The sequence below is a fragment of the Silene latifolia genome, chromosome Y, assembly GCF_048544455.1.
Source record: "Silene latifolia isolate original U9 population chromosome Y, ASM4854445v1, whole genome shotgun sequence".
Taxonomy (NCBI): domain Eukaryota; kingdom Viridiplantae; phylum Streptophyta; class Magnoliopsida; order Caryophyllales; family Caryophyllaceae; genus Silene; species Silene latifolia.
Window position 1 is genome coordinate 434,806,902 of NC_133538.1, and position 22,868 is coordinate 434,829,769.

Consider the following 22,868-nt stretch of genomic DNA (forward strand, 5'->3'; position numbering starts at 1 on the left):
ATCCTTAGAGGTGAAACTCGAATGAGGTCGTGGTTAAAGTGCATTAATTGATATTACGGTCATAAGTCGGGTTCCTTGTCCGGGCCTACCACCTAACCTTTATTGACCAATTGGCTCGTCTCGTCGGCGTAAGTTTTCTCATCCCCGCGTTACACATTTCTGTTTTGTCAAAGGGCTTTCATTTCCTACGTGAACGAGGCTAGGGCACCAAACTTACACATTTTGTTTGGATTGGTATCCCTCTCTAAGATCGGGATTTGATCGCTAGGTGTGTAACGACCCTTATTAACCCAAAACCCGTGTCAGCGTTATGCATAATATAATGAATTGCGAGTGCTTATGTGCTATGTGATCATAAGTCCTTCCGTGTCATTTCAAAACTCTCAAAAACGTCTTTTCGCGCCATTATAATGGCCGTTTCAAACCTCGGTCTTTTGCAGATCATTGCAAAAACAACCTTTTTTACGCCGTCGTAATGACGATTTCAAAACCTGGTTTTTCTAAACCGTCTCTAACCTTGTGCCACTTTTCACGCCGTCATAATGACGATTGCAAACTTCGGTTTTTTGCTGACCATTTCAAAACAACCTTTTACATTGGCGTAATGGCAATTTCAAAACTCGGTTTCTACAATCGTTTCAAAATCATATTTTTACGCCCTCGTAATGATGATTTAAAAACCTGGTTTATTTATATAACCATTTCAAACATAAAAGCACATTTTTACGCCGTTATAATAACCATTTCAAGCCTCGGTCTTTTGCTGACCGTTGCATAATTCACCTTTTATGCCATTGTAATAACGATTTCAAAACCCGGTTTTTCATAACCGTTTCAAAACACTTTTGCACTGACATAATGGAAATTTCAAAACTCGAGAACAACGCACTGTTTTCTAGGATATTTTAAATCTCGAGAACGACGTGCCGTTTTCGAAAGCATTTCAAAACCTAAGAATGACGCACCATTTTCGAGAACCATTTCAAAACAGACTTCGGATATGGCGCACTGTTTTTAGGACCACAACAATTTCAAACTTTGAAAATCTCGATTTTCAAAACACGCACCTTTTGGATTCGAAAACCGTCCGCAAAATCAAAACACCATTTTCAAGACCGTTTCAAACCCCGAAAACAATGTACCTTTTTCAAAACCACCCTCGAAAACAACACAATGTTTTCTAGGCGTCAAAAATTTGAACCCTTCACATTTTCAATACTCGATTTTCGTAATCCCAAAAATAGATTTTGAAAACTGAAGCGCCATTTTCCGAATTGTGGTAATGACGAACTTTCGAAATTCAAAATTCGTTTCAAAACTGAAATGCTATTTTCCACGCCGTTATAATGGCAATTTTGATTTTCGAAATCCTCAATTTTTAAACCGCTTTCGAGAATGAATTTGACCGTTTTCTCAGCCGCCGTAATGACGATTTAAACCATTGCAATTTTCCAAATTTCAAATCGCGTTTTTGAAAACGAATTTGACCGTTTTCCAAGCCGTCGTAATGAAGATTTCAACCATTGCAATTTTCAAATTTTCAAATCGCGTTTTTTTTGAAAACAAATTTACCGTTCTCAAATTTTCAACCCATTTTCAAATTGCTTTGAAAACAAATTTAACTGATTTCAAATTTTCAACCTATTTTCAAATCGCTTGAAAAAAACTTAACCGTTTTCAAATTCTCCAATTTCAAAACGTTTGAAAACAAATTTAACCGTTTTCAAATTTTCAACCCAATTTCAAATTCTTTGAAAACAGATTTAACCGTTTTCATGGCCATTGTGATGACGATTCCAAATTCTTCAATTCTCGATTTTCAAATCTGTGATTCTGAATTTCGAAACCCGTGTTTGAAAACCACGTATTGTTTTTTGCAAAGCCGTTCCAACCCCCGATTATTTCAAACCCGTCTTCCAAAAATGAACTCAACCTTTTTTCGAAAGAAAGCCCTAAACAAACTCCGCCTTTTTGAAAATTTTTATTTTTGAAAATCCTTCATAAATAATTACAACACGTACATATAAAGTCCACCATTTCGATTCAACCTCGAGTCGAGGCAAGTTGTCTAAATGACAATGAGTGTCCGCCAAAGTTAGTCCTACCTTCTGGCCTAGGTCGTGTTGCCCAATTGTCAAAGACATATCCAGCCGCGTTAGTAGAGTCAAAACCTGTCGGGTTTTAAACCCACATTTCCTCTATATTACGGGTCAAAGGTCACGCATGTATACGCTTCTCGTCCAACAGCGTCACTCCATCGAGAAACCTCCAATTCCTGGTCTAGGCATCACTATGCCAAAGTCGACACTCGAGTTTAAGTTCAAAGTCATGCACCAAGAGTTCAAACACAAGACATCATTCACGATCCTTAATGAACTCATAACCTAGTCACATTGTCGCGTCTTCACGACATAACTACCTTTTATACATATGTGTCGTACTTGCCGTTGTTTGTGCAATCCCTTGCCAAGCCAAGTTGATGTGATTCATATTTGTGCACATTTTGTCCCCGAACTAGCCTCGTTCCTATGTTTTCTACTACTTATTAGGGTCGTTTCTTATCTTTAGTTTCCTACTTTGCATATTCTTTGAGGTTTTGTGTCCTTGGTAGGAGATGATTGTTAACCTTGCATTTATGGAGCAAAGTGGAGCTAAATGGAGTGCATCTAATGACCAAGCATCAAAGAGGAGACCATTATTGAAGGCCTAAGTGAATAAATGAATTAGAATGGGCAATGATGAAGACCCTCACGACCTCCCAACGATCCCCACGGATCCTTAGGCAGTCAAAGAAGAAGAAGAAGAGCTGATCAAAGATTCGGGCGTGCCGTGCCCAGGTCGGGCGTCTCGAGCCTCAATCCGTGCGTCTCACCTTCAGGTCGAGCTGATCCCTGTGCAGCACGAGTTTGCTTCAATGTCAATCCGGACAGCTTCTTATGGGACTTGCAAAGCACTAATCTTCTTCTTAGGGAATTAATCGTCATTTAAGCCCTTAGTTACCCTAATACTTGTTGTAACACCCGTGAATTTTCCATTTTGACATTTAAAATTTATTAAACCGTTTGGTTACTTTATTCTGTAATTAATTAATTCTATGTGAAACACGATTTTTAGAAACGTATTATATAAAAGCTCATTTTTACAAAAATACGTAATATTAAATTATATTTTTGAGGCGTAAATTATACAAGAATAAATATATACGTATTTCTGGTCGGACAGTGATAGTGACAATAATAATATTAGTTTCCGTCTCAAGTTAAAATAAACTCGAGACATTTTTCCCGTCTAGCTATAGACCGTCACATTTCACCTTGGACCTACTTTAATCCGGACCAACCATTTATCGACAACACAACACACCCACCTTACATCTTACACTCTACTTAAAAATATATTATCATTATATATTATTATTATTATTATTATTATTATTATTTTTTATTATTATTATTATTATTATTATTATTATTATTATTATTATTATTATTATCATATACTATTATTATTATTATTATTATTATTATTATTATTATTATTATTATTATTATTATTATTATTATTATTATTATTATTATTATTATTTATTGTTTTTGTTGTGTTGGTCCACCCGTAAAACCCCACCCCCCTTTCTTCTTCCTCTTTTCATTTTGAAGGAACAACAACAACCACAAACGCAGCAACAACGAAATAGCTCGCCATTTCCGTCCTCTTTCAAACTTCGATCCCGCCTTCGTTTCTCAACCAAACTCCATTATTTTTACACCATTAGCTTCCCTATCTCGTCCTCCTTCTTTTTATGCAAGAAAGAACCCATCTTTTGTTCGGTTTCATTTCAGCCATCTTTCAAGGATGCGGTTTATGGACTAATCTCTTTTATTTTTGGGTTTAGAATCACCCTTAGATGGTTCCTTGGACGTTTAAGAGATCATAGACAGGTAACTGTGATAGGTTACTCGACAAATGTCGAATTTTCCGTCTCTTGTATCGTTTTATATGTTCTTTTTCTGATAAAGCTTGGACCTTTACATTTTTCTTTTGGTATGGTAACTTCCGTCTCAATCTGATTGTTTTTATGGGTTGTTTGGAACGATTTTGTGGAGGTTTCTGTGCTTTGTTTTCGGGACTGTCATAGTGACTTGAGCGGACTGTTTGTGGACGGTTTTGGACGCATAAACATGGTGTTATAGTGCTGGTTGATACCTGTCGAAGTGAGTACCAAAAATAATATTTATAAAACCAAACTACAACTAGCAAGTGGTAGTAAGGGTCGATCCGCAGGGAGGTAGGGAGATAATAGTTGCTTTATATTTCAGTCTATCGGGTAACAGTGAGGGGGTTTTGATGAGAATTATAACTAAATCTAATGACATAAACTAAATAATCAAATAAAAGAAAATAAGGACGGTAAACAATGATAAAAGAAATGCTAAGACGGTCGGTTCACTATAGCTGCGATGGCACATAATCCTAGGTAACTTCGAAATACGGTCGCGAAAGATGGGGAAAACAAGTCCTCTCGATCCATGTTAAATAGTAGCTACCTCTCGGCCTATGCTACTAATCCCTAAGCCTCATTAATACTAACTCTCGTTCTTGATTAATGATTCCTAATGCAAACTAAATCACGTTATCTCTCGATCTTAGCAATTTAGTCGTTTTAATTCGTTAATTATTGTCCATTCCTATCTCTCGATCTACGGGATGGTCAAGTTTAAGCATCTATCAAGTCTCCTCTCGGTCTCATTGAAAGATAAAGCACTTAACGAAACAAACAAAGCAAAACCAGACGCGAAGTCAGTCGATCGACCAGCTACCCCAGTCGATCGACTAACCGGCTCAGTCGATCGACCAAGCCCTAATGCGGGGTCACCTATTCTAATGCCATCTACGCCATAGATTCCCTACATCCTAGCAAGGGGTGTTTAGCTACTCATACTTATGCAAATAACAAGAACTAATTTGATAATAGGCATAAAGAATTGCATAATTGAAATAAATGATGAATAAATTTGCATAAAACTATAACTAGGGTTTGGGATTCTATCTAGAAAGAATTAATACTACTGAAACGAAATAACAATACTGAAATTAAAGGATTAGAATTACCACAGCTAAGGAACAAGCGATGAATCCGGAAATAAGGTGCGAACTTTATTGAGAATTCTAAACTACGAAAATAGCTACTGTATGTTAGGAACTAGATGATAATCCCTCTGATAAACTGAAGTTACGTTATATAAGAAAATAACGTAACTCCTTCCTAAAACCTAATTACAATATGGGCTTGAACTATTCTCGACTTTTAATTTGCGTATCAGCTCGCGTGGTGGTCGATCGACCAATGAGGCCAGTCGATCGACCAAAGATGCTGTACAGAATTGCATTCTGACGATTCCTACAGCGCGCACCGATTTTAAAACAGCTGTCATTTCTTTGTTACTTGGTCAAATCAGGCGTTCTATGCGGCGTTGGAAATCTAAGTGGATAAGCTTTCACCTCCAATTGAAATCACTCGATTATCTACTCTAGAACTCGAGATATAGCCATCTGAATGAGGCTGCAATATCGTGAAATGCTTCTTTGCTTGTTAAACTCGTACGCACCCTTGCTTTTGCTATCTTTAGGCCTTGAAATGCGCACCAAGCTCATTCCTCGAGTCAATACTCCATGTTAAATGCAATACTAAGTACTTAGAGACGGATTTGGCTTATTTTCCGCTGAAATCTTCATATTCCTACAAAATCACAAGAAAAGGAAGAAATACACGAAACAAGGGAAATAGTAGCATAAACTAATCAATTGAGCTCTGAAATGCGTGTAAAATAGGGTGTAAAACATCATATATTAGACACGCATCAAACTTCCCCAAACCAAACCCTTACTTGTCCCCAAGCAATAACTAGACTCGATCCTAAAACCTAATGGAACGAGTTCAATCTCAGAGCGAAATGCAATAAGTAAAGCCTAAACCAATTTAATGCACAACTAACAATCAATTATCATATGAATCATGCAAAAGAGTTATGAAGTCGTTAAAAAAAACTGCTGAACCGTCAACTATAGAGACTTATCACATTGGACTCTCACGGGCTGCTCAAATCACTCAAATAAGTACAGGTGAATATATGTAAAGATAGAAAGAAGTAATTTTGTGAAGACTCTCACCTAACTACGACCTATAAGAACATGCCTGCAATCTAATATAAAAATGATCTCTACAACCGTACATATACATTCCAACCAAACAAATGACCATGACACATGCCGAGGTAAATATGGATTTGTGAGGCTATGGGTAAGAAGAGGCAAAACATTTATGGGAATGTGGAGGTATAGGTGATCAAGCTAGTACCTAAACAAAACCATATGACAACATCCAACTTCTTGCTCAAAATAAATCAATACAAAACGGTGCTAATGAGTAGCACTAATCTCACAATCTCCACAAAAAGTCAACTCCCCAAATGATAATAATAAAACATGGGAGCAAAAATCGCCATTTGATAAAGACTTTGAATTATGCGATTTTGATTTTTTTTTCTTTTTTTTTTCTTTTCTTCCTTCTTTTCATTTCTTTTTTTTTTTCTTTTTTTTGTCAATTCTATTTTCTCTTCCTTTCTTTCCTCCTTTCAACATTCCACCAACCTTCTCATACAAAGCAATATAACCAAGATGCAATAAACACATTCCCACAACTACCAATACTAGCTCGGATAGGGTAGGCTAAATAATGGTATGTAGCTTATGGGACGAAAAGGCAAATTTGGCTATGTGAGGCTTATGGGTAAAATGAGAAAAGGGGACCTCTACCACATGTGTCAACAAACTACAAACCGAATGCATACGGGTATTAAGCAGATTAAGTTCATATTTATGCATATTGATGTAACATGTCTCATAAGGAGTACTACTCACATCCTTGATAAAATGGTCATAGATGTCACCAGTTATAGGCTCTAAATCTCAGAAATATGATGTAGTTTGCCAATTTTCAAAGTCAAGTCTCAAGTTCAGCAAGAAATTTAACGAAAACTCGTAGACTATGCATATACGATTCTACTAATAATCATGTCAATTTAACAAGGCTTAGGCAAAAAAACAGATGCAAATGCAATATCATCCTTGAAATACTACCGTTCCGACTCAACCTATATGCTTAAATAAACGTGCATTTTATTTGAATTGTTTGAAAATTTTCAATTTTTTTGATATTTTCTATATATATGAGAGAAATGAAATAAACAATGCAAAACAAAATTAAACGTGAAACAGAAATGCAAATAAAACTTATGCAAATGCGACGCAAAACCCTTCCCCAAACCAAATCACACCATGTCCTCATTGTGCAAAATCATGTAATGAAATAAAAGAGAAACGGGAATTTGCGAGAAAATAAGTAAATATGACATGAAGTGGAACTTGGGAACTCACAAGACTTTAAGCGCGAAAAAAAGGAAACCTCCCAAACCAGCGAGCTAGGAGGTTTCAAAGAGCAACAGATGTTACCATAAGTGCGTGAAAAGACAAACAAAAGATACCGCGCGTAAAACGAGAAAACAAAATTGGGACGGTAAAATTATGTGCAAAAATGATGAACGGAAGAAATCAGAAATTAAGCGGAGAATAAAGTGAAAGGAATACTCCCTTGACTCCGCAAATCGATCAAACACAGCAGGGGAATGATCGAAAACAGTGCAAAGAACGCCAACGGTCGATCGACTACATCACCCAGTCGATCGACCAGGATGTCAGGAACAGAAGCTCCTGGAACTGGTCGGCCAGTCGATCGACCAGACAGACCAGTCGATTGACTGGAAAAGCTGCTGTAACTTCTGATTTCTTCGAATTAGCTCAATAACTTGAGCTAATATGGTCTATATACCTGCAAAAGCACATGATAACGCGCCCAAAATTTGCGTAAAACCCAAATGTAAAGTCTAAAGTGTAAATCCTAAGCAAACTTAATTAAAGAACGAAGTCTCGCGCACACGAAAAAGGAGAAACAGTCTAAAAGCAATAAATTGTCTTAAAAAGGTCTAAGAAACGAATAGATCGTGAAATCGGGAAAATCTCCGACCAAGGCTTCTGTCTACATGAAGTAGCTTCTGCAGTGCTCATCTCAGAAGCTGAACTCCACTCTACTCCGACTGGGATGCTCAATGGATCATCTCTAGCATCTTCCCAAGCATGGCCATCATCTTCTAGCTCCTCACACTCAAGATCCGACTCCGAAATTTTGACTGGCTCCTTCTTCTTGGGCTCCTTATCTGGCTCCTCGTCAGTTGCATAGCTCAGACATCCCAAACCGCCTCTCTGAACAATGGGCTCCTTAACAGTTGAAGCAGCGAGCGGTTCTTCCTTCCCCAAACCAGTTCCTGCAACATCCGAAACAAGAAAATCGTCCTCCAATTTGCTCCCATTCTGGGGTGGAGGTGTCATAACAGGAATAGGCAGAGGTAATGAAGGAGGAGTGTCAGTAATTACAACATAAGACTTACGAGTAGAAATCGCATTACAAGTCACAGGACACATAGCATCTTTCTTCCTGTAAGTCTGGGCAAAACTAATGGACTGCTTCCCTACTTTAAAGGTCAATGTCCCTGAGCCAATATCTATAACTGCACCAGCAGTGTGCAGAAATGGTCTACTCAAAATGATAGGGATATGGGCATCCTCGGGTATATCCAGTACAACGAAGTCAACAGGGAAGAAAAACTTTCCTATTTGCACAGGAATGTCTTCCAAGACTCCTATAGGCTGGACCGCAGAACGATCCGCCATCTGTACCGTCATGCTAGTAACTGCAAACCTAGTTAATTTAAATTTTCTAGCTAGACTCAAAGGCATAACGCTAATGCTGGCTCCTAGGTCACATAATGCCTTCTCAATTGAGAAGGTACCAATATTGCAAGGAACGGAAAAGCTACCCGGGTCAGCTAACTTGTGTGAAGCAGTGTGAGTCAAATAAGAGCTAGATTCTTCAGTTAAATTAATAGACTCGACCTTATCAAGTTTCCGCTTCTTATTTAAAAGCTGTTTCATGAATTTCATGTAAGCGGGAACTTGATTTACCAACTCAAGAAAAGGTACTTGCACATTAAGACCATGAACGACATTTTTAAATTTTTCAAAGTGTACCTCATCTTTCGTTGGTACCAACCTCTCTGGATATGGGGCTTGCAAAAGTAACTTAGCCCTCTCCTCTAGGTCTCTCATACCGGCATCGGTGGACTTAGGCTGAAAATCCACCACTTTATCCTTGTTACAGCTCGAACCTTCTTCAGTCCGCCTCAGGAATGAACCATTGACCGACGTAGGGTCATACTTTGGAATCGGAACGGACCCAACAACATCTGGATCTTGCCTCGATAATTTCGGAGCCGTCATACCCCGAAATAAGTAGTCCCTCAAATTATCTGGCATTGGAGGATGGAATGTTTCGTCATCAGCTGCTTCCTCAGTCGATCGACCATGTTGGTCAGTTGATCGACTGGTTTCAACAGTATCTAAAGCTATGTCATTTCATGGACTAGTCGATCGACTGGGTGATGTGGTCGATCGACCGTGATTACTGCTGATCGTCTTTTTCTCGCCCTTTTTCAGCAGGTTTCTCGGGTCCATCGAGAGCAGACCCGCTCCTCAGCGTCATTGCATGTACGGTCTCAATACGCTGATTCAGAGAGTGGAATTGACTCGGTATCTCAGCTGTATTCTTGACTAATGTAGCAATTTGAGATATCAGCTTCGTGATTAAGGCCTGATTCGCCGCATTGCTTTTCTGTACCTCCACCATAAGCACCTGCACTAGACTCGTCAACTCTACAACTTCGTTTTTCAACTCTTGCTGTGACGGAGTGGATGGTGGTGGGGCCTCATAAGGAGGCACATATGGTTGATGCGGTGAAGTAGGAGCGCAATTGTACGAATTGTCGAGCTGAAGTTGATGAAAAGCAAACATCTTCTCCTTAGGGTGCCTGCATGCCTCAGATGTGTGTCCCGCTCCGCCGCATCTCCCACAAAACGGCACCTGCTGCTCCTGAGAATGGAACATGGGTGCACCCTTCTGAAGTACTGTAGATAGGACCTGTAGGACCTAGAAAAACAACACTAGAGGAAATGGTAAGAACTGCCTCAAGGTACTCAGTCTTCCCTTGAGGCGAAACACAGACTAAAATGAAAAACAACTAAAACTAGCGCTGCCTTCCCGGCAACGAAGCCAAAATTTGATACCTGTCGAAGTGAGTACCAAAAATAATATTTATAAAACCAAACTACAACTAGCAAGTGGTAGTAAGGGTCGATTCGCAGGGAGGTAGGGAGATAATAGTTGCTTTATATTTCAGTCTATCGGGTAACAGTGAGGGGGTTTTGATGAGAATTATAACTAAATCTAATGACATAAACTAAATAAACAAATAAAAGTAAATAAGGACGGTAAACAATGATAAAAGAAATGCTAAGACGGTCGGTTCACTATAGTTGCGATGGCACATAATCCTAGGTAACTTCGAAATACGGTCGCGAAGGATGGGGAAAACAAGTCCACTTGATCCATGTTAAATAGTAGCTACCTCTCGGCCTATGCTACTAATCCCTAAGTCTCATTAATACTAACTCTCGTTCTTGATTAATGATTCCTAATGCAAACTAAATCACGTTATCTCTCGATCTTAGCAATTTAGTCGTTTTAATTCGGTAATTATTGTCCATTCCTATCTCTCGATCTACGGGATGGTCAATTTTAAGCATCTATCAAGTCTCCTCTCGGTCTCATTGAAAGATAAAGCACTTAACAAAACAAACAAAGCAAAACCAGACGCGAAGTCAGTCGATCGACCAGCTACCCCAGTCGATCGACTCACCGGCTCAATCGATCGACTAGTTAAGCCAGTCGATCGACCAAGCCCTAATGCGGGGTCACCTATTCTAATGCCATCTACGCCATAGATCCCCTACATCCTAGCAAGGGGTGTTTAGCTACTCATACTTATGCAAATAACAAGAACTAATTTGATAATAGGCATAAAGAAATGCATAATTGAAATAAATGATGAATAAATTTGCATAAAACTATAACTAGGGTTTGGGATTCTATCTAGGAAGAATTAATACTACTGAAACGAAATAACAATACTGAAATTAAAGGATTAGAATTACCACAGCTAAGGAACAAGCGATGAATCCGGAAATAAGGTGCGAAATTTATTGAGAATTCTAAACTACGAAAATAGCTACTGTATGTTAGGAACTAGATGATAATCCCTCTGATAAACTGAAGTTACGTTATATAAGAAAATAACGTAAATCCTTCCTAAAACCTAATTACAATATGGGCTTGAACTATTTTCGACTTTTAATTTGCGTATCAGCTCGCATGGTGGTCGATCGACCAATGAGGCCAGTCGATCTACCAAAGATGCTGTACAGAATTGCATTCTGACGATTCCTGCAGCGCGCACCGATCTTAAAACAGCTGCCATTTCTTCGTTACTTGGTCAAATCAGGCGTTCTATGCGGCGTTGGAAAGCTAAGAGGATAAGCTTTCACCTTCAGTTGAAATCACTCGATTATCATCTCTAGAACTCGAGATATAGCCATCTGAATGAGGCTGCAATATCGTGAAATGCTTCTTTGCTTGTTAAACTCGTACGCACCCTTGCTTTTACTATCTTTAGGCCTTGAAACACGCACCAAGCTCATTCCTCGAGTCAATACTCCATGTTAAATGCAATGCTAAGTAGTTAGGGACGGATTTGGCTTATTTTCCGCTGAAATCTTCATATTCCTACAAAATCACAAGAAAAGGAAGAAATACACGAGACAAGGGAAATAGTAGCATAAACTAATAAATTGAGCTCTGAAATGCGTGTAAAATAGGGTGTAAAACATCATATATTAGACGGTTCACCACTTAATTGCCAATGAGTGTCCACTTACTCAATTGCCTAATATCTTGTTTTGATCGTTTCCTTATTCCTGACAAACCGAAGTATTGTCTTTTTATTCCTCGTTCACATGGTTTTTGTTTGTCTTCTGCCGTTGTGAGTACTTTCGGATTGGTTGTGAGGTAACAAGATTCTAGCGATCCTATTATAATTACTATTGTTCGAGGTTGGGTGTTTACATGTTAGTTGTTATTAGTTTCTTACAATTCTTATGTGTTTATTTGAGTTGAATGCTAGTAATTGTTATTTTATATTGATAGTTAATATTTTCTATTGATAAGATAATATTATTATTTGTGAGATGGGTTGAGTTTATTTAATAGAGCTTGCGATCTTGGAGACGGAAATTTAGAGATGGTGAAAATTGGTTTTATTAGCTAGGAAATTGTACGCTCAATATAATTTATTATACCATTTATCTATGATGATATTTGGGTGTTTTCAACTAGTTACGAGATTGAAAGGAGTTGGTACATGCATCAGCATTAGAATGGCATCTTGTTATTTGGTCGAAATATTGGAGCCATGGTATCTTTGATTATTAATTTAGGTTGGCAGTGTAATTGATCCAAAGTATTATACGAGGAATTAGAAATTGGTAAACAGGTTCTTTTATTGAGTTATTATAAGTTTCGTATTGTGTTCGAGTTATCGTTTCCTTTGACTTTGACTTATGGGTGAGTAGTTTAGAGTATTACTTTAAGTGTTGAGCACGGTTCTTTGAACCTTTGACAATATCGATATTGAAATTGAGATGAATATTGGTTACTGGTATTGAGTTATGGGGCCTATGTGCCGAATTATGTTTACGGTCTGGAGTGACCATGGTTATTGAGTTATATTATTATGAGATTGAAATTGATATTAAGATGGATATATTGTTTAGCGGTTTTATCCTCCAGTTCACTCACCCCTTGTCCTTGGCTAAGGTTCGACGATGAGAATATAGTACATGGTTACTTTGGAGTACTATATTATGAGTGAGACGGACTAATGAGATGAGACTTGGTTAATTATTGGAACGAGGGAGAGTATTATACTATAGAGATTTTATAGAGAAGAGTGGAGATTGAGTTTAGTTTAACGGGAGAGTATTTATTATTCTGTTTGTTTATTTATTTTTTTTACGTGTGTATGTTTCCACGCTATGACCAAAAACTATTCTGCTTATATTGAGGTATTGTCTGTTACCCAGCTTTCCTGCTGACGTGTTTTCTCCCTTTTGGGTTACTCGTCATGGGGATAGTTCCTTTCTGTTTTTTGGATCTTATTTTCAGTTGACTTCCGCTGCCGTTCAAAAGGATTTTATTTCAAGTGAATATTTTATTTAAAGACTTTATAAAAGTTTTAGTTCATTTTGTATATTTTATTTTAAGAGACATTTTGTAAGAAAAAACTTTGTATATTAATTATAATATCTCTATATTTCGGCGCGTTTTATATGTAAAAGTTAGTTTTAATTTAGCTGAAAATCAGGGGTGTTATATCGTTAAATAAAAAAACCACTAGGGGTATGGGAAGATGTACCCGTGAGAGTTGGAAAGTTTTTCATACCGGTGGACTTTATCATTGTTGATATGGAGGAAGATTCCAACATTCCAATCATTGTAGGAAGACCATTCCTACACACTGCCGGAGCGATGATCGATGTGAAACATGGAGAGCTCATACATGAAGTAGGTGATGAAACAATCACCTTCAACCTTGATAAGACTATGAGAGCTCCCAACTTGTTTGAGCCATGCTTTATGGTTGATGACTATACACTAAAGAGTGACAAGAAGAAGATGGAATCTCCACTCAAAGAACAAGGGAAAGATGAAAATCTCAAAGAGAAGGGCAAAGACACACCGCCCAATTGGAAGAAAGATATTGATGATGTTGAAATGACTTTATTCGGAGAGCATGAAATTTTTCACAACAAGAATGAGAGCTTGCAAAGCTCACTCATGAAAAGTAAATATGGAGGCCTCATTGGCCATGATAACAAAGAAGGAGAGTTGCTCTTATCAACTCATGATCCACCCAACATAGCGGAGAAAGCGAATGAAGTGTATGGTCTATGGGACAATGAATTTGAGGGATTGGTTAATCCCTACATTGGGAATGCTATGACTCTAGATCAAGGATTGATGGATCCTTGTCAATACTTTGACTCGGATTACAACAATGAAGACAATAATGTGCAAGGGTCTATGCAAGACCTTTATCATGAAAATGAACAAGCCTTTGACTACTTCTACAAGGTATTGAGAAACATCAACAATGCCTTGGCTTTACCCCCTTGAAACCTCTCAAAAGAAAGAGAGTTTGGTGGAGTCCTCCCTAAACCACTATTTGTAAATATTCTAACCTCTTTACTTGCATTTCATTTAACTTGTACATTACTCATTTTTGCATTGCATTTTACATGCTTTGTTTGACGAATTTGTGCAACATGAGAGCAAGTGAGGGAGGGATTTTAATGTGCTTCAAATATATAGTGTTTGATGATCAAGTGTGGGGAAGCACATGCCTAGGCTAATCAAGCCTTTGTAAAGCTACCCAAGAAGAAAAGACGAAGAAAAAAAGAAGAATTGATGCGGGACAAAGATCCCCACGAGCAGACCTAAGCTCGTGAGGAGTGGGAAGGGAGTAAATTGTGAAATTTTACTCTGGAAAGAAATCTGCCCGAGCCGACCTCAACCCGAGCGACCCACTGCTAAAGTCGCTCGACCTCAGCTCAAGTTGTGGGTCTTGAAGGAGCTCTCAAATGTTAAATTTTGCACTGGACAACAATCTGCCCATCTCAAATATAAGTCGAGCGAGCCAAGCAACAATCCGCCCGTCTCCAATGCCTTGTAGATTGTTGGTTTTTCACTGGATAAAAATGTAATACTACGGTATTCTATGTCTTAGGTACTCTATCAAGTGGGGCTTACTCTGTCGAGTAAGTAAGTTTTTATATGAAACAGTAGTCTGCCTGATGGGTACTCGATCGAGTATGTGTGACACTCGATCAAGTAAGGGGCACTTGATCGAGTAAGTCACTCACTCGATCGAGTAAGTTGGTCTTACGGGTTGTTTTAGCCGGGTTTTGTTCATAACGCGTAATTAGTATTTAAGGGTTTCCGTCATCTTTCTTAATCACTTTTACTTTTCTAAAAACCTTTCAAAGAGAGAAAAGAGTTACGTTGCTTTATTCTTCGCGTTGTTATCAAATCCCAAAGGCGAAGGTTGTTGGATCGTCGTGTTCTTTATAACGTTGAGTTCGTCGTGTCAAGGGTAAGATCCTTGTATAGTTTTTATATTGTTTTCTTGATTTTGCTTAAAACCCTAATTGGGTAGAATTGGGGGTTTTAGGAATGTTATGTTGATTAGATGGTAATTGTATGGATATGTGATTATAGGAGGAGGTTTTGTAGAGGAGCATTCCTGATTAGCTGCTTGTGACAGTCTCGTGATTGCTTATTCTAGGTAGGGTTTTCCTACTCGGTTATTGGTTATATGATGTTGTTGATGGTTGTTTATTGTTGATGGTTCATATCGTATTGGAATTGGTAATTGGTGATTGTTGTTGTATAATGTAGTTGGTTGTGATTGTTTGTCTGTGGTACTTGAGGTACGTCCTCGGCTGAGTAGAGTCACTTGCGGGAGTGGCTTCACGCCTTTGATTTGCCCTCTGTGGAACCCGCCACAGAGGGGATGTGCACATTAAGGAACATGGTTTATCGCTCGGATGAGATGAGCGGGGCTTAGGTAGGAACGGTTGCGGTTCCCCACTGGCGGTGTTGAATACATGTTGAGATGGATATTCTGGCAGGACTACACACTTTAGTGTAAAGTCAGGTGTGTGGAGTTATGATGGAGATTGGGTGATTGTTGTATTGTTTCTGTTGTATTGTTTTTGTGTAATCAGTAACTGACCCCGTTTAAATGTTTTGAAAATTGTGGTGATTCATTCGGGGGTGGTGAGCAGTTATTGAACAGGTATGAGATGGACACGTATGGATAGCTGGGTTGAGTCATCACGAGATATCTAGAAGTCTTCCGCTGTGTCGTTAAACCTTTATTTACTTTAGTTGGTTTGACATCTTTGGGAAACAGTTGTGTTTTCTGTAACAGTTTTGGTATTGGACATGTATCGCTTTAAATTTACTTAATAAAGTACGTTTCTTTATTATCTATTTAATATACATTGCCTCGGGTAACCGAGATGGTAGCATTCTCATACTTTAGGTGGTCCTGGTAAGGCACTTGGAGTATGGGGGTGTTACAAAGTGGTATCAGAGCGACGATTTTGGAACCTGTAACTAATGAACCCAATGAATCTAGGGAGTCAAAAAAAAATTAACCCGGATAGAAGTTGTTAGGAGCTAATGCAAAGACTTGGGAGACGTCCTAAAGTCGCGAACTCGTCCTACAACTTTAAACTGGTAACTATGGGGTATCATGGGATCGCTATGTGCTTGTTAATGTCCTATTGCATGCATAATGAATGATGTGTTGTATGAATATGTTGGATGGATGGGTGTTATGTGGTTGAATGGAGGTGTGGTGGAAAATATGAAGGTAATTGTTTATGATAACATGAATTATGGTTGGGATCGTTACTAGTTACTATTGTTTATATGCATATGATTGGATGAATAAATTTTATGAATACGTGTATGAATATGATCTATGAATTGGCTTGAAAAGATGAAGTAAGGAATTGCATGAGAATATGAAATTCATGTGGAGAACATGTTTATGTGATGGAAGTGGATTTTCTACTTTTGCTATGTTAGTAACATGTGAATAGGAGATTTTATGTCGTATATTATGTTATTGTTTTACGTAAAGTTATAGAATAAAAGCATGTGGGTAATACATGATTAACCAGTTAAATAATATATGTGCATGATAGATGTTATTGTTTGACTTTTGAAGATAGTAACATGTGATTAAGAATACTGGTTTTATGAGTATTGAGTTATTTTGTCTACTTTATTGTTGTTTAAGTTGTTTGGAAGAAAGAATCTAGTAGTCATGTTGTCCGATTATAGAGAGGCTGTCTTTAAACTATTATAACTTGAGATGTATATATGATTTTGATGTGATTCCAATTGTAGGTGATAGCTTGTTCTTTTACGATTCTAACGACATGTCACACGCCCAAAATGACCAAGAAACGAGTGAGATATGGCTATTTTACGAAAATTTGACAGTGCTGAGAACTGCGGAAGGTACTTGATCGAGTGGCCCTTACTCGATCGAGTAGCCCTGGTAATTTATTGTACGTGTTTCTGACCTTCACCTACTCGATCAAGTAGGCTGCACTCGATCTATTGACCCCTGTTTTGAGTCATATGCTTATCTTTTGACTTCGTCGCATATTATGTTTAATTCAAAGGTGTTCTTTTGCTTCTTTATGCATTGTTTTGCATATGTGTTGGTCTTGATGCATAAGTTACCCAATTTTATGATGTAAGAGAAGCACCTAATGATGGGTATGAGTTTGGTGGGGAGGACATGAGTTATATGTGGTTGTGATGAATAGTGGAAAAAGAAATGAAGATGGATGAGCTTATCGAGACAAGGAGAACGTTTTGTGAGATAGTGATGTAAAGGTAAGTGTATATGGATAAGGGGTGATGTAATTATAAGGAATGTAAGAATGAAAAGGTTGAGATGAGGGATGCGAATAGTGGCAAATTGGGATGTGTAAGGATTTATGGAAGGAGATGGTTAGGATTGTGTTGGTTACGGTTATAATTGATGGAAGGTCGTTATAAAGGGATAAAAACGAATGGTGTATAGTGAGATCAAGTCATGCCGCGATGTATAGATAATGGTCGAGTTTAGGAATTTGTATTATCAAGAGGTGAAAATAATGTGTGATTTCCTTGGGTAATTAACGGTAGGAAATGAGTTTTGGTTTCTAGAACAGTAAACGTGGATTTTGTGGATTGATTAGTGGCAAGTGTGAGTGAGTACCATGATGAGAGAAGATCCATGATAAGAAAGAGGGAGATGGTATCGATATAAAATAATGAGATTTGAGTTTTGGAGCAATGAGAAGGTAACTGGAGTACTAAAGAGTTAGGTAGAAGGAATAAGGAGTTGAATCGTTATATGATTTTGTCGAGTGTAAAAAGAAAAGAATGAGGGGAGTAAAATAGGAGAGTGTTGATCGGAGTATGTGATATAGAAGTAAGGAATCTCCGAGATGTATGATACTATCATGAGGATCTGAGTTAATGGTTATATAGGAGTTTTGGGACAACATGTTAGCCATGAGTTTCGAGGAATTAAGAGGAGTAAAATTTGGTAAAGTATTGACACGATATGAGATTTTGGTGGTGAATTGGGTGACGATGCAATTAAAGACAGAATCGGGATGAATGTTCAGGTAATTTTTGTGGATGGACTTAATGTTCGATATTTGGGATGTTAACCGAAGATGGGAACGAAACCGTGATATTTAGAGATGAGTGTAAGAGGGTTGATATACGAAAAGTGGTAGTGTTGGGGTGTTGTCACTAGTGGTTAAGGGCGATGGTAAGCAGGAAAGATAGCCATTCTAAAGAGGTTGATTTCGTAGAGACGAGATTGATATGTATGGTTGTGAGAGAGTATAAGATGTGGTTATAGGAGGCCGATGCTAGTAGTTGAGTATTGGTGGTATTATTACATCTGTCAGGAGGTGATAGTTATGCGAAAGGGAGAATGTGTTATGAAGGACATGCGAGTTTAAGCTCAGGCGGGAGATAACTTTTATCAAGTGGTAACTTACGTGATAAGGTTTGACTAGTTGGATGTGATTACGAGTCTATGATGTGTATAAATGTTTGTGTGAGGTTCTGATCTCACGAGAAGTGGTATGGCGGGATAATTATAAAGTTGTTATCTGAATGTTCTGTAATATATGTTGGGTACGGTAACCTAATGGAATGATATTCAAAAAGTAATAATTTGAGTGATCTGGCATGGCTAGTTATACTTGTATGTGTATTCATGATATATGTTTATTCCGTGAAATGGTATGGATGATATTCATGAGGTTCTTATCTGTTTATCCCGTGTAATATGTTGCGTTGTGATCTAGTAAAGCGATTTTGAGTAAGTTTTCTTGTCCGGGAAGTTATACTGAGTCAGTGTTTATGGGATTGTGTAAGTTCCGATGACTATCGATGTGGCTGTTGTGCCTCGGGTGGTGATCCGGGCACAGTATTTCGTGTTGTGATGCGGGTATTTTCGCGCTGCGGTGCGGCTGTTGGTGGCGGTGTTGCGATGCAGTCATCGGTTGTCGTAGAGTAGGAGGGATGATTATGATACGATTTTTCGGAATTACATACCAGTTATACATAGATTGTTGTTTTGTTTACTGCTATTTTCTGCGAGTTTCGGTTTGGACAGATAGATGGTTGTTTTGTTTATTGATGTTTCTTACCAGTTTCAGCTTCCGAGTGAGGGTAGAGTGTGATATGGAAGAGAGTTTTGTATGTTCCCGTTGTTGTCATGGTATAGTGATATCCTGTTGATGGGACACAGTTGCGAGAGGTTGTTAGAGTACTTGTGATCTTCTTTAGAGGAGGCATTGGTTGACATAATAATGGCAAGTGATTTGTGGAACATGTGTTGTACTGATCTGGAAGCTGCAGGTGGTTCATAATATTTTATTGGGACAGTGAGTATAGGGGGTTGGAAATTAGTATCATGTTAGGTGGTGGATGAGTTGTGGTAATAAAAAGGAGAGCTTGAGGACCTAGTGAGAGTGTGTGTAACAATTATGGATCGTGAATTATGATTATGGAGATAAGCGCATGTATAAAGGTGTATGCCGCTTTGCGGTAATGTTGAAGAGTTGGTGTGGTGGTTGTTGGGGCTGGTGTCCTTTACAGTTAGTGGAAGGACTTATAAATCTCTAAAAGGATCAAAGGGTATACTTTTGTATGATTATCAGTTGATCCACGTTTATCAATAACGGTTGGCTTGCTAGATAAGTTTGACGTTATTGTCATACAGATGGCGGTGATCAACTGGTCCCTAAAAGTCACACCTATAGGATACGTTTGAGAGATGTGACGGTATGAAAATACAGTCATGTTGATGCCAAGTTTGACTAACCAGTTAGTCCGAGTTATTTGACTAATAATTAGTCAAAACGCGATGTTGAGACAATTATTTAATACGGATTAAATAATAACGGCTAAGGCGAATAAAGCAATTAATTCGTAAATTAAATATAAAGCGATTTATATTTGATTAATGTATATTGAATAAATTATTTATACGATATCGTCTTTGTCGGACATGTATTAATGCTTCAACTAATCCGTATTATTAGTTGATGCTTTAATAACCGATAACCGATGACGATTTATAATAAAGACCGCGTCATATACATTTTAGCATCGGACCACGAGTTAAAATAAGAAGAAAATGAAAGCCCATTTCCTCCTAATCCACTCGGTTTGGCCGAAATTAGAAGAACAAAAAGGAGAGCATCTCCTCTTTGTTAACCTAATTATCATTTGCAAAAGAAAATTAGGGTTTTGAGAAACATTTCTCTCAAAACTTTAGATCTCACATCTAAACAAAACTCACATAACAATCCTCTCAATATTGCAAGGCAATTAGAGGATACATTCTAGCACAAGGGCATTTCTCAGACGATCTTGGGTGCAATAATTAGGAGGAGGTCTACTTTGATCTCTCATTGCCGAATTGCACTAGGACCGAAGGTTAATTCTTGTGCTTTATCATTTTTCATTGTTTTTCGTTTATGACAATAAATCACGTATTAAATTTGCGTTATAATCCTATAATTTAAGGGTTTTATACGGATATTACCCTACAAGTGGTATCAGAGCAAGGCCACGTAATTTTTTTATGTGATTTTCATCAAACGAAATGGATCGATAATTTTTTTGTTGTTTAAAAACCACACGGCTGAAAATTTTTTTTTAGCACGGCTATTTTTTTTGCACGGCTGCCTTGAATTCCGTGCATTGCTTTATTGTTTTTTTGTTTTCGATTTTGATCTTTGCATATTATTTTGTAATCGATATTCATTGTAATATGTTAAAGATCTATCAATTGCAAATTCATTTCTATACGGATTAGGTGATATCGCAATTGGTTTTTATCAAATCGATAATTTTTGTATAAAAACTTGATAGACCGTGTGGCCTTTAGGTCTCGGCAATTTTTTTTGTGCCACGGCCTGTTTTTCTTTGGGAACCGTGTCCAGCTTACACGGTTGCATTGTCGATCTTTTGTTGTCTTTTTATTCTTTGCATATTGTAATTTTAATCGATAATTGTTGCAATATGTTAAAGATGTATCAATTGTAGTTTCAATTCTATACGGATTAGATTAAAATTGCAATTGGGTTTTAACAAATCGTTTTGTTTTGATCTTTGTTGCTCACGTTTTGAGTCGTTTTGTTTTTTTTTTTTTTGCTCTCGGTTTTCAGCAACTCTATAAAAAAAAAAAAAAAAAATTTTACTGTTCACGGTCAGATCGCGAAGAAAGAGAAAAAAAAAAAATTTCAGTTTTTATTTTTTTTTTCGGCCAAAACATGTGCACAATACGAATTTTGTGCATTCGCTTGATAGTGAAACGGTTCACCCACGTACAATTTAGTTACTTTAAAACGATTTAAAGTAACGGATTATCACGGATTAAAATTAACTTGACTAAAGCGGTTTTGTCACATAATTTTAATCATTAAAGGTGGTTTGGATAAATTTAACATAATTACGGAATTATGTCACGAATAAATTTATTTTAGTTGATGCATTTTATTTAACGTTATTTAGATTGTTTCGAATGCTTTTAATTACGTATTTATTTATTTATTTTTTTTACAAACGGTTATAACTTAGTGTGGCCTTAGTAGAACGTGTTACCGTAATGATGGAACACGGTCTTGGTTGTATTTTGAGATCTCGTATCTCCCTTTTTATTTCTTTTAATTACAGTTTTTATTTAGAATGTAAATAGGTTTATATTTTGTAAATTTTAATTGTAATTTTGAGAAGACTAAAGATGGAGATCGGATGCTCACTCCCGCTGCATGGACAAAGATGGAACATCAAGACAAACTTCTCGGGTCCAACGGTGGATTCCAAAGTTGTATTATGTTCTTTTTACTAGGATAGGCCACACTAGGAATTTTTATTTACGTATTGCATTCATTTATTTATTTTATCGTAACGATAGATTGCATCATATTCCGCCTAAAAACCAAACCACCTAATAATTTCATGAAAACTGACTCATATAGAGGTCACGCGTTAGTTTTCTATGACATTCATATGTCACACGATTTAAGCCATCATCTAAAATAATTCATTCACGCAGTTGCTAGTTATTTGTTCACTTAAAATGAATTGAAACTTAGTTGATGGGATCTTCCTCGTATAAACCAAAATTGAGAATGGTCTTTATAGGTCAAACTCCAATGAGTCCCTTCTTCGTCGGTAGGCATAATATGACCCCTTCTACGTCGGGTAAGTTGGAACCGATTGACCTATTTTATCTCAACGCCATGGTCACTCGTACGATCCTGTGATCATGGTGGACTATAGATAGGATTTACGGAAATCTATCGACCAAGAGTTCTTACGGAAGAATTAGCTAAACAGTTGGCTTATCAATTTACAGAAATTGAGTCTTGGGATCACTTGTATTATTCTTGAGGGAGATCAATTATGCAAGTGCAATGAGTCTACACGATTAAAATGAATTTTAAATAGACTTAAATCACCTCGATGAGTTGCTTATTTCGTTTTTGTTTTTCTTTCTTTTTCAGCGTAGATCACGTTTTTTAAAACTGCTAATAACATAATGGCTGGCATCCTAGATGACCCAATGCCAAGTGCCACATTGGACCGTGAGTCCTGGCTTCGGATCTTCATGAATCAGATGAATTAGTCCACTAGACTGAAG